This window comes from Calypte anna, chromosome 2 (genome assembly GCF_003957555.1).
Source record: "Calypte anna isolate BGI_N300 chromosome 2, bCalAnn1_v1.p, whole genome shotgun sequence".
NCBI classification, from domain to species: domain Eukaryota; kingdom Metazoa; phylum Chordata; class Aves; order Apodiformes; family Trochilidae; genus Calypte; species Calypte anna.
In genome coordinates, this window is record NC_044245.1 from 40,234,109 (window position 1) to 40,247,872 (window position 13,764).

Here is a 13,764-nt window from a genome sequence, read left to right on the forward strand (position 1 = left end):
TGGTGCTGCCTACCTTGTACTGAGCTCTGACTCCAGCAAGGTACTGGCTTCACCTTGCCTCTCTTAAAATGGAACATTCTGATTAAAGGCAAATATAATCAGACACCACACCATTGGAGGTTTTTGTTATTCTTACTCTGTTCATGTACAGTTCACTAGTTCTTCCTCCAATTTACTAGAGTTCTGGGACCTCAGGAACTGCCTTTCCCTCCTTGCTCAGGTAGGCAAGTTGTGCAAGTGCTGTGTTGGAGTAATGCTCCTTATTCACCCCCTTTTCTGAATTTGGAAGTCTTGTTTAGTATTAGGATCTTAGGAGGCTTCATGCAGTCCTTTTTAGCTTTTATCAGAGTTGATGCCTTATCTTACAAGGTCAAAGGACTTGCTATGGCCAAACACTTCCTCTGTGATATCCCTCTTAAGCCACTTAAAAAAACCCCAAAAACCAAACAAACAAAACCAAATAGGAAAACTTGAAGCTCTCTTTCACTCAGGCAAGTCTTTATTTATAACAATAAAAGGCAACACTGTCTATTTGCCTCAGCAGGGGGGGAATGTTAGAAGCAAGGTTTCCATTTGTGTGTGCTGTACATCTGGCAGCACTTCATGTGCCGTTCATTTCAAGTTCCCCCACCCCGGCTGCTCTGTCAGTTTTGCCCACCACTTGTGTGGCTTCACACAGCAACAAGGGAGAGAAAAAAAAAATATGAAAAATAGGAAAATGTGACTGTCAAACTCCAAACATTGACAGGTAACATTGAGAGAGGAAAAGCAGTTTTCAAGGCCACATATAACTCAATTTTGCAATGGCTGTCTTCTCAATCTTCCTTTTCCCCATACAATCCCTCTCCTGAAGGAAACCTGGAGTATCCCAGGAGTGTTTCACGTCTTAACCAATTAGTGCAATTAGATAGCCACATCATGACCACAGTTAAAAGGACCCCCAGGGAACAGATTCCTCCCTAATAACAATGACAGACATTGGGCAGCAAATTTTAACTTGGACAGCCAGGGCTGGTTTTGTTCACAATAGTCCATTCCACACCACTGTTTGATGATCTCCTCAAAATGCAGCCATCTGATCCATTTATGAGTTAGCTCCAGAAGCATCATTTTGGCCAATTAAAGTAGCTGCATATCAGCCTTGGTTGGCCTCAGTATACTGGGTGGCATTGCTGCTAGATGAGAAAAATAAGATATTCCCAGGCTGACACAGAAACATCACTTGAAACATGAGGTAGATGAGTGGGAGAAGTAATTACTACAGGCAAAGGCTAGAAACTCAGAAATACTGCTTCAGAGCTCTTCTCAACCACCTGAACTGCCATACTGCCTCTCAGGAAATGTGATGGAGCAGGCTGTAGAACTGATCCTGCAGGAAATATGTTGTATCAGCTGCAAGGCAACCTTACCCAGCTGACTGCACACAAAGCCACAGCAGCACAACCCCAAACACAACCCAGAAGTGGCAACATGGTGCTGGAGGTGGGCACAGCTTTGATGTCCCTATCGCTGAAGGTGCCCTTAGCACTACTGCTAGACACTGCAACATCAGTGACCTGAAGTAGTGCAAATGGAACAGAAAATGCAAGAATATTCTAAAAAAGAGCCACTCAGGAATTATTTTTGAAAATACCTCTTATCACAGGATGTCAATTTGTGGGCATTAAACTTTTCATAGAGACTCATTGGGTTAGTGAAACTTCCTAGTCTTTCATTGCTCAGAAGTCTGTGGCAGTATCTGTTACAAGCAGATATATATCCACTAGCTGTAAATTAATTTAAGTTAAGCAGATTCTGCTTCCCTTGTTTCAAGGATCAATCTTATTATTATGCTAACTTTTCTATTTCACCTTACTGGTGGCCACTGTGGAAAAGTCATTAACTTTTGTGTTGGCGATTTAGTCTTTGATGCCATTTTGTGCCTGAAGAAAGAAATCCATCTGCTCTTTTGATCCTGAGCTTACCTCTGTTTCTCACATTTCCTGTCTTTGTAAATCTGCTTATTAACACTTTCACTATATTGCCCTATATTCAACACTGTCTCAGTCACACTTCTGCTGAAAGTCTTATTCACACTTCTGTCTTCTCCAGGCTTGATTATTGTAATTTTCCATCTCCAAGGCCCTTGCCAGGAGTTTGCTTTCTTTAAAAAACACAAGAAGGATCAAAAAGTCAGAACAACTCACACTTTGTATTGTACAGAGCAGAAAGAATAAGATGATTAAGAAGTTACAAACACAACTCTTCAGCCTGCACGAAGGGCCAGCAACATCAGCTCCTCAAGGTACAGCAGCTGGCAGTGCCACAACCAAGGGAAGTGACATAGTCTCACTTCTTTTATTGCTTCACCATGAAAACAAGATTTGCCTATTTCTCACTATCCAGACCAAACACCTGACCCTTACTCATCATTACACACCTTTTGTGTTGATCAGTCCACCAATATCAGTGGACAGGTCCATGGTTCAGATCAAGCCAAAATATTTTGGTCACTAAAATTTGTCTGAGAGAGAGACTATAGTTCCCAATCTACCAAAAATGACAGCAGAGGTCAGACACTTGAGACTCAGCAGCCTGAGCAATACAGGGCCTGTGGGGTCCAAATACAGCTGTCCACACTGTGATGCCCCAGATTATGGTGGTGTGTTCCTGTCAAATCAACAGGCAATGCCCGAGCATCACTATGAGCAAAATGACCAAGAATGGGTCTGTACACTGCCACAGGGAGTTGTAGTACACCTGTCGATAAAACAATAAATGTCAATTCCCACAACCTACCATAACGCCCATGGGGTCTTCAGATGGTCACAGCTACACAAAAAGGACCATGCTAAATCTGTCTTTTGCCAGCTAGAGTTGATCCAGTAGCTGAAGTTTCCATGCAGTAGATAAAAATTTATCCTCAGTTGTGGCAGAACATTAGAGGGGCATGGGCCAAACCCTCTTCTGAATTAAATGAGGCCTTTTCACACAGATGTAACCAAGCTGGCTTATGCCTGCCTGCACAAAGCCCTGCACCATGCAGAAAATAGTACAAGGCTATTCATCCATCTAACAAGTATTTGCTATAGTTTAAAGATTTTAAAGCTAACATATCAAACTGATTTTTTTAAAAACTCTGACTTACACCTAAATTGATCACAGAAACACATATTTGACTAATCAGATCTTCTATGAAGACATTTGGCCTTGGTAGGAAGACAGCGGGAAACTGAAAGTCCACAACTGCTGCTGGTGATTTCCATCAAACATTAATCCTCTTCACAATTCAACCAACCCATATTATTTCTGGAGTGAATGTACTTGGCTGTCTTTTTCACTTGCCATTTTTATTTGCTTGATAGTTAAGTTAAACACACTATAACAAAGCAGCTCATTTGTTTTTCTTTTTTAAAACATTGATTTTTAAGTGTTTCATTGGAAGGTGCTTTCTCCATCTTCCTTTGTGTTCTCCCCACATAAGCAGCAGGATGATAGTGCAGGGTATGCACAAGATGCATTTGCAAACAAAGTTGCTTCTCATTAACTCCCACCAACATAAAATAGTCCTTAAAAGCAGGGTATGTACAGATTTTCATACCTTTTTAATTACATCTGTTAAAATTCTTGTCTTGATTTAAAACGGCATAATGCCCATAATGATGAATGTGGCACATTGGTACTGACATGACAGACAATACCTGAAGTGATGTAAAGCCTGACAGGATGAAGTTAGCTTCACCACTTTTAAAAAATAAATTAAACTTTGCAGAGTACTTGTAACACGCGGGTGTCCTACTAAGAGCCCTGTGACTGAATTTATTGTCCTTTGAAATTAAAGTCTAATAAGGACATAATCACTTATATATATCACTTTGACTAACACAGTTCTCAAAAAGAAAATTTTAAAAACCCTAGAACAAACAACCCAAAAAACCCAGTTCACACTTGTCAAGGAAACCATGTCAGAAGCCCATTTAGACATATTTTGAATCAAGATAAATCAGCTTTACCAACAGGAGACCACAAGGCATTGGTTTACACCATTCAGAGCTCTTGGGGACTCCAAAGGTTTTCCTCTGGGTCTTTTTTCTCTTAATTTAAGCAAAGCACTGACATGACACTCTGTTTACCACATGATTCATCTAGTGAAACATTTGCAGAGTAATTATGGTTTCCCTTTTCATTTCTCATGTCTTCAGTATAACCATTTGGATTTGCCATTTTTGTTGTTGGTGAGAAGGCAGGGGGGACAGGAGATGCCTGAGGTCATTAAGGACACAATTCAGGGTTTTCATTGAGTCTTATTAATGTATTTTGGTTGCAGAATTAAACAAGTCCAGTGCCCCATTGTTGACCTCCCTGCAGCCCTCATCAATGCACGGAAACCTCTGATATGAGGTTAGTTGGCTTTGGCATTTCCAGACTAGTGATGACACTCAAAAACTTAAAGCTGGCTCTTATTTTCCCCACTCAAATTAGCAACCTGCTCACTTTGCAGTAAAGCTGCCCACTAACTCACTAACAGTGCCTTCCCACCACTTTGTCCATACATCAACACCAGGTATGTTTTACAGCTTTTTTTCTTTGTTTTGTTGTTTTTGTTTGGTTGGTATTTTTTTTTTTTTAAGAATCCCTACTCCACCATAAAGCTACACTTGGGACAACAAGAACAATTGTTCATATATAAATGAAAAACATATATTGTTTATAAACATGATCTAAAATCTGGAAAAGGTTTTTCAGCTAGTATTACCAGTCAATTGATTCTTTTAAGGATGCACTGTCAAAAGTGCATTTAAAGGGCTATTTCTTCCATGCTGAAGCAAAAACATAGGCTGCCCAGAGTGTTGTGGCCCAAAGGGATTAAGAGTAGTGAAAAGTCATTGAAGCCAAGATGTTTTAGCCTGCCTCTTGTTTCATAGTGCCAAGATAGCAATGAATTTGTCTAAGTGGTTACTGATCATCAGCCTTTGTTAGAAAAATCTCTGTTGAATAAGAGAGAAAATTCTGTGTACTAATCATAAAACATAACTGTTGGATTTGTGCTATTTTATTCTTGTCTGAGTTAACACCTAAAGCTATTCTCATTGGAAATACTGAGAGAATTGCTCAGTTTTCACTTCCTCCCCAGTTTACTTGATTTCTGATGCTTCTTATATATATATTTATATATGTGGTTTTACAATCAGTTCACCTTTCTTAGAAATAATCTTCTATAATCTCCCTCATAATTATTTTTATCCATTTACAAGTAGCTTTTCTAATTACTATGTTTTCCATAGCAAGTTTTTAAATTTTTCAGAGACCTCACACAGGAATGAAGCAAGTCTGGTGGAGGATAAAAATTAACTCAAGGGCTACACGAAGACATAAAACTGTAGTACTTTTCTAAAATTATTTTAATGACACAGCTATACACTACTAAAGATACTGTATCCCCAGTGATTCAGAGCCACTCAGTCCATTTCAATGCTTAGTTAAAAATGCCACATAATGAAAATGAAACTAAGTACTTCTGATAACAAATGGACTAGAATAGCTAAAACTATTCTAAGAAAAACAAAGAAGAAATTAGTATTACCAGCACCTTGAAATCTAAGGAGCTCTACAGAACGCAGTGAAGACATGAAGTATATAGAATATGTAGCTTCTTTTTTTTACTCCCCTCATAATTGGTAACATCAGGTCACATCCTCTTTCACTGTTATTTTTTTCCTGCTACCCTATTTTTGTTAGGGAGTAACCAATTTTAAAGCAACCTCAGACAATCAATGTGCTTATAATTCTCAGCCTGTAACAAAGTATTTTGGGATTCATAAGAGAAACAATTAAAACAAAAAAACAAACAAAAAAAGACAAGTATATCAAGGCCCTTTCCTTAAGTTTCCCAGATACCAAGTTCAGAACATATCTTAGCTAGGATTTGACAAATTATTGAAGTATAACAATAATTTAAACTGTGAGAAGGAAAAAAAAAAAGCTATTCATGTCTAAGGCAATATTGTGGCATTTAATACCACTGCTCTATATTTCTGTGGAAAAAAGGAATTATGCAATAAAAATGAAATAGTAGAGCAAAGTACTTACAGTACTTAACTTTGAAGATCTCACGAAGGTTCTTTGTACAGTCAGCTGAGAGGTACATGCTCCTCCAGTACTGGTGATTTAGACATTAAGAAAAAAAACAACCTCCTTCCATCTTTTACAGGATGTTCCTACTCCAACTGATTTCTTTAGTCTTCTACTTAAAGTTAGGTGATTGAAGCCCATGCCTCCTGAGCACAGGAGTACATAAGCAAAAGAGAATTAGGCTCTGTTCCTGGTTTTGTATCAAGTTCCCAGGTGATTCGAGTTGGAATGTAGCCTGTGCTTCATTTCCATCTTGTTCATTAAAGGAAGGTGCTGCTTTCCCTTTCTAGACCTTGACAGGTGTAGCTATTTCTGCTCATATAATCATAAGGCTTGTGTTGATATCTAGAAAAAACTGCTCCAGGGAGTACAGAAGAAGCATAAATGAGCCCCCCCTTGCATAAACTGAACATATTTGCTGATGGTTTATAATTACTCTGCCTCCTGTCCTTCCCCATCTCTTTTAGGATGCATCCCTTTCTGTGGAATTTCTCTGATTTCCTGAGAAACTTTGCAGCGAAGGCTTGGAAGAAATTACACCATCAGGCTATTACCATGTGATCGAAAATAGATCTATCACCAGAATTCTATAAAAGCATCTACAAGTTTATCAAATTTCTCTAAGGTTATTAGGATTCATTATTTGTAAAATAACTGTGCTATGTATAACAGGTTCACACAGGTGAAGGGGTAAGCCCTGCCCAAAAGAGGTTTCAGCCCAAATGAAGTGTTCCACTCCTTTCCACACAGGGAGATCTGAATTATAAAGATGTAAGTGGCTTGCTCAAAGATAAGCAATCTCTAGGAGACCAAGAAAGTGAACCTAGATCTGAGCTGGTCTTTGTTGAGTGTTATAACCACAAAGGTCTCTTTCCTTCCCATCTTGTTGCTTAGTCTAGTTTCAATTTTGTTTCTTTGCGATTTTAGTCCTCCTCTCTATTTTGCAATAAGTCATTATATAAAAAAATGTGAGGTGTAAAGATGTTTCTCCACTGATGATTGTACTCCTGTTCTCAGTAAACCATATCTGATTACCTATTTCTTGATTACATTGCATGCCATAAAAAATGTACCTTAAAACTCCTTTTTCTGCTTTATACTTCCCTGTTCAACTTTCTCTGTTATTAGGTAATAAACTAATATGATTGAAGGCTGAGCATTTCTGTAACAGCTTTTTTTCTTAGACTACTCTAAGAAACCTCTGTCTTAGTGCATGGGTAATGACAATTCCCCATAAGGAAAGTAGTTCCTTTGAGATCACTTTGCACAGTGGAAATTGTTCCCATTGCGGGACTCACAGTTTGTCACCTTTAATGCAATGAAGGTTGTGCACACAACTGAAGTATACAGAATACAAGATATCTGGTGTTTGGGGACCTGGCTGTAACTCCTAGTCATACCCAGGAACACTGAATCACCCAAGAACCCCTTGCAGTCAAAGTGTTACTCTCACAGGTGGTTCCAAACATGAACAGAATTGTAAAATCATAAGGACCAGAAATTTGTACCTGGAGTGTTAATGACTAAGAACTAGTCTAAGAATAGTTATACCATACTTTAGATCAGTCCTAAAAACCTCAGGTATGAAAATCTTATTTCAAAGTGCTTGTTCTTTTTAACTTACTTTCTTTCAAGGTCTGTGGATGGTAAGCAAAAACATACAGAATAAGAAAAATCCTCTTGGGTTATTCCTTAACAACTGCTGTCACGGGTGAACTCCAACATATATGACAGCAGCTGGCTAAAGAAAGCAAGTTTCTTGGCTTGTTTGGGCCTTTTTTCCGTTTGCTTTATGCTTACAGTAGAATGCTCTCACTGAACTGCTTTACTTCTCAAGTCCAATAGGTAAATTTATATCTTACAGTGCTAAGAAAGATGCATAGTAGATAGGGGTGAGACTAAAAGAACATTTTAAAGTAGGAAAAGTTCATTTCAGCAGAGCTCATATCAGCAGTGCAGCTACCGCATTACTCAGATCAAAAGAGTGTCATGTAAGTGGCACATGGCAGGGCCACACAATACAAACTTTCACAGCCATACCTGGGGATGGATCTTTGCTTAACTGCTTGAACTCCAAGCCGTAGTCAGTCAGTGTGACCTGGGAAAATGGAAAATTTTACTGTGAGACCATGCCAAGAGATGGTTTATTAGCAGGTTTTCTTTTGGGTTTCATCAACAGTGTTTCGAAGGGAAGAGGAAGATAGGATAACCCGGTCAATAAGGAATCTTCCACTGTGAGAAACCACCTAGGTACAAGATCACTTGTATTTGAAGCTCGGTTCGTGTACAGTGCCAGAGGGATTAGTGGGCCCTGTACAGAACACTCTATATCTGCCTCATTCCTCCCTCTTCCACCTCTCTCCCCTAAAAGTATTATTGGTAACTGACACTATTTGGCTTCTCTGTTAGCAGAGTCAACAGACAAGCTGACAATTAGATTGAATTGAATTACTTTCTGTTTACAGCAGATAACCCAGCCTGTGCTAACAACAGGTGGCCACAGAACTTGTAGATGGAGAAAAGCCTGTGCTGGAGCACAAGTCCAAGAAGCTGTGCTAAATCCTGTTGTTTTAAACACTCAGCCTAGGCAGGAGCTGGCATGGTCAAATGGGCAGTAGCTAAGGACTGACCTCTAGCACTAAGGCTAACCTCTGTAGCAGTTATGTTCACCCTGTTGCAAAGGTTGCAAAATGTCTTACCAGCTTGACCTAAGTCCATTAAGTGCAGTCCCACACTCCAGCAGTAGCAGGGTGGTTACCTAGGGCACGGTACAAGCACCAAAACCCAGCCATCCTTTCTCCAAAAATGCAAAGTGCAGGGACTCTCTGAGCCAGAGGGGGTGTCTTTGACTTTAAGTGCCATTTGCAGGTGGAGGTAATGCACTACATGTATTTGAATGCAAACTAAACAATTTGGGGATGCAAGCAGAGAAAAAGGCAAGCCATTGTAGTAAAAATCTAGTATTACCATCTATAGTTTGTCTCAGAGATCATCCAGATGTTAGCTTAGATGTGCTTTTTTGTAGAAATGCAGATGAAGCAGAGAGTACTTATGGGGTAGGCAAAGTGAGTGGGGTAGAGATCTTATCTGCACACCTGGTTATTTAAAGGCAACTAATGAATTTCACTCTCTGAAATCGTGGGCATTTGTAACACACTGACATTGATGGCATCTGACTGCAATGCAGGGAATTCACAAGCTACAGTGCAGGTGTTATGGGCCTGGCATTTTCCTGGCTCAACACAGCTTTTCCCCTCTTCACCTTAGACCTCAGGACTCCTGGACACAGCTAAGCACTCACAAGGAGCTGCCTCAGGTTGGTCCTCAGCAATTCTATGGAGCTGGGGATGGAGTAGGGCTCAGGTCCCTGACCTTGCGCCACTCACCATCAGTTCATGCTCTGAGCTGTATGATTCTTTTTCTCCCTGACACTTTGGTGACTCTTGTCAAAGCTTGATAGCTTGTCCTGCCAATAAAGCCTCATTTTAATGCAGCTGAAATCCCACTAACATGATGTGGAGGAAAAAGTTAACAGTACCTATAGCAATGAGTCTTTGGAAGGAAAGAGAGGGGAAAAAAATAACTCTTCAGAATTATACATCACACCTAATGGCATGAAAATGTTTACTACTTCTTGCAAGGGTACAGCTCTGATCCTAATGACAAGCATTATTTGGGTACAAATTCAACATGGGATAAAACAAAACTAGGTCTGTGGAACGAGAATAATTTAAAAAAAAAAAAAAAAAAAAAAAAAGAGCACTACAAGTGCTCCAGGAGACTACAAGCATTGCCTAAGACAGCTGTGGACCAGCCTTAAGAAGCATTTGACTGGTGATTCCAGTGTTTACAGAGCTTAAATTTGAAACCTTACTCCCTCCATGAAGACATGCCAGGACTTGAACTAATTAAATATGTTAGGTGAAGGTTTCTGATATGATAATCAACAACAGAACGGCAGCTTTAGCATTTAAACCATCTTAATGAGGTGTTAGAACCGAAGCCCTTTGAGGTGAATGGGGAAAGTTTATACACACTGCTATTGTCCCAGCCCGTCTGGCTCTCCTTTCGAAACAACAGTGCATTTTACCATTGATTACCTTACAGCCAGGTGGATAAGAAGTTAAATTCCTGGGCCTTTTTTAGTTTGTTTCTTTCTGGTTTTCTTTACACCCTCTTCATTTTCAAATATTAAGAAATGTAAAGAAAATGAGAAAAAAAAATGGCTGGAATATCACTTCTTAAATCACCTGTTTATGCACTTTTGGTTTTTACCTAGACATTATATGAAGCTTCAGTCGATTTAAACACTGAGGGGGTGAATGGGTAGTTTGGGTTTTAATAGCTCCTCATTACCGTTTGTCTTTTGTACAGAACTAAACGCTTTCTTTTCACACTTGATGGCTTATCGGGTGCTCATCAGTGTGATTAATCAGCTCCTATTTGCACAGGACTTTGAAGACAGAAGAGGCTGTAGAAATGCTGCGGGTTATTACTGCCAAGGTAAAACTCCCCGAATTTTACTTCTGGTCCTGCAATCAACTACCACCAAATGAACAATTGAAGACATAAGTACATCAATTCATTCCCCTCAAAGAAATATTGACTTCAAAGCCAAGTTAGGACCATTTAAATGCAAGTGACTCTAAAAGGAGAAGGAGGCTGAGCTGGAAGCAATGATTTAGGCACACACGAAGGAACTGCCTTATACAAGCATCAGCTTGTAAGATGTTTTTTCCATAAAGAGCACTGGAAGCAGATTTACCTTCTCATGCAGTTCCACAGTGCTGAACATTAAGAAAATTTCATAGGATTAAAGACTAATTTTTTTTTCCTAGGAGATCACTTCATCCTACTCCAAAAAGCAGATGCTTAATCCCGTTTAAGGTAAAGCTGCTGTTGCTGCTGTTCTCCAGGTGTTCTCCTTCATCACTTTTGATTGTAGCCGAAGGCCAACATCTCCTCCCAAAGACATTTAACTGTCTAACAGATCTGGGGCCCGACCTGAAGTCCACAGAAGATTCTGAATAACTTCATTTGTAACCTAAATAGAATGGGTATTTGGCCTTTTAGCTGTGCAATCAATTTATTTGTGCTATTAATCTATTTGTTGAACAATTTGTCATCAATCAAAACACAAAGGATAATTCCGGTGTGTGGCTAGCCCCCACAGAGAAAGAAATACTTTGACATAAATCTTGTTCAGTATTAGTAAAACAAAAAATATTGGTGTCTTTTGCCTAGCCAATGCCTAGATGTCATGATGTTAATGGAAAATAATATGGGTATGTCCCAGAATAAATGTTCCTTTTTATGTGTGCTGTTTTTTATGGTTTTTTGTTTGCTTAGGGTTTTTTTGTTTCTTTGGGTTTGTTTTGTTTTTAAAATTAACAGGCTGACTTAAAGCAAGCAGTTGAGTACCAAAAAGAGTTTAAGTGCTGTCCTTCGAAAGGAAGAAAAAGAGCTCATACTGATCTATTTAGACCACTGAAGACCTCAGTAAAAGACTTCTTGCCTGTTTTTTGCAAGCAAGAGACCAGCTGATTCACTGGCTTGCCTGCAAGGTAATTGCTCCTGGAGGGAGCTTTGCTGAACCCTCTGGTCTTTATATTTAATATTACTAAACCAGATTTCTATACCCTTACATGGTCTAACTGAAATCATCAAGGCAACACATTACTTTGTCAGACCAAGACATCTCTGTGATCTCTTTTTGGTGTGAAGCATCTCTTTCATCTGGCTCTAATTTTAAATTTCTCTCTACAGTCACCCCTTCTGCAAGACTCAAATGAAAATGATGGTACTGGGCCTACATCCATCAGAAAGACCTCCAACAGAGTTGGAATGCTGGTTAATTTCTGAAAACAGCAAAATTAATTTTCAGGCTCTGGTGAAGATACTTACACTAATAACCAGAACTACATAATTATTTGCATAAAGTTTGGTACTAATATAATTGTTCAATGCCTGACTTGCTGGGCAGAAAGTGGGAGAGATTAAGCTCATTGTTTTTTGTAATCAGAAGCTGCAACTTGAGAAAATCCCAAACAAAAGAAAGGAAAGGAAAGCCATTTTTCTTCAACTTTACAGATTATTATTTTCATCTGGGGCTAAATTGAAACAGTGTGGGAGAAAGATGAAGGCTATTTTGCTTTTTTGTTTCAATATGACAAAATGTCCCCTAATTTTATTCCCTATTAATGGGAGAATGTGAATGGTTAGTTCATTACACTGACACTAGAGACAATATTTTTGGTCTCCTGATTTATAGGATTTATAGGATTCTTATTTACAGATCCTTGCTACTACAAAGGTCTATCTGAGGATGTAGCTATGGCCCTTTACGTCACATAAGTAGCTGGGGGAGAGTAAGACATGAGGTGTTCACAGCTACCAGGCTCAAGACCTGAAGCAAAACTGCACCTGCTCTTATTCCTGCTCACCTCTACATCCATCAGTTGAAGACACTTAGTCAAAATGAATGTGCTTATCTAAGGAAAATGTGTGTTTTAATGTCTTTATGGCAGCCAGTGCTGATGCTGTCAGAAGAGGCAGGAGCTGTGAGTAAATTTCAGGCTGACAAAAAGCCCCAAACCGAAGCATTAACCACTCAGCTACCACCAAAAGGAGTTGCTGGGGGTTTCTGGTGAGGTGAAGGGTGGGAGTTTGTTCAGTTTTTACAGAGGTGGGCTTGAATTACCCTGGAAATCGTGACTCAGATGTTTTTGTGGCCCCAGCTTGCATTACTCCCAGGAAACTCTCTGATACTTAAGTCACAGTTTAGTTACACCAGTGACTCAGAAGTGTGAATATTCATGTTTTAGCACTTGGCAATCAGAGACAGCATTAAACCATTAAAAAATGAATGCTGATGAAAATGAAGAACTTACAAGTGCTGCTGACCATGGGTATGCACTAGGAACCTAAATTGAGATAAATGGTTTAATTGTTGTCTTTCATTTCTTTTTGTTATTAGTTCAGGGATTAAATGAACCTACTGCTATAAGAAAAATATTTGTTTAATCCTGTCAAAATAACTTACATTAATTTTTACTTCACCTTGTATGCTAGTATATGATTTAAAGAAAAATCTTATCTGTGAAAACTCCTGTATAGACTTTCTTGAGCCAATAGAGAGCTTAAATGATAAAAATTTTCTATTGCTTTCAGGAGAATCCTTTTAAGCAGCCACAGTCCTCTTCTGTATTTCTACAGCACCCAACACAAATGTAGTCTGCTCTGATTGCTTTTCAAAAGGAAAACATAAAGATTAATAGTATATCTTTGTCAAACCTCACATTTTATCATAGCTTTAGTATCACTGGATGATTTAAAAGTTCTTTAATGACTGATTTTTCAAGTCTTGTGATCAAATGGAGATTTTGTTTTTGTAAGGATAGCTTGAAAATGTGAATGTGAAAGGCTTAAAAAAACCCAAGGGAAATACTGCTCCTGGGTTTGTAAATAGGTGCCTGTGCTTATGGGAGGGGTAGGAATATGCTTATGCATTAGCAGAATGTCATGATTATTAACTCAATATCCTCCTTTGTTGATTATTTTTGAGCCAGTGGCAGAAAGCAATGATAGCAATCAAGAAGTAATTTAAATGTTTCTTCAGCAGCTCCTTAGAGTGAATTAAGTTAATACAATTAC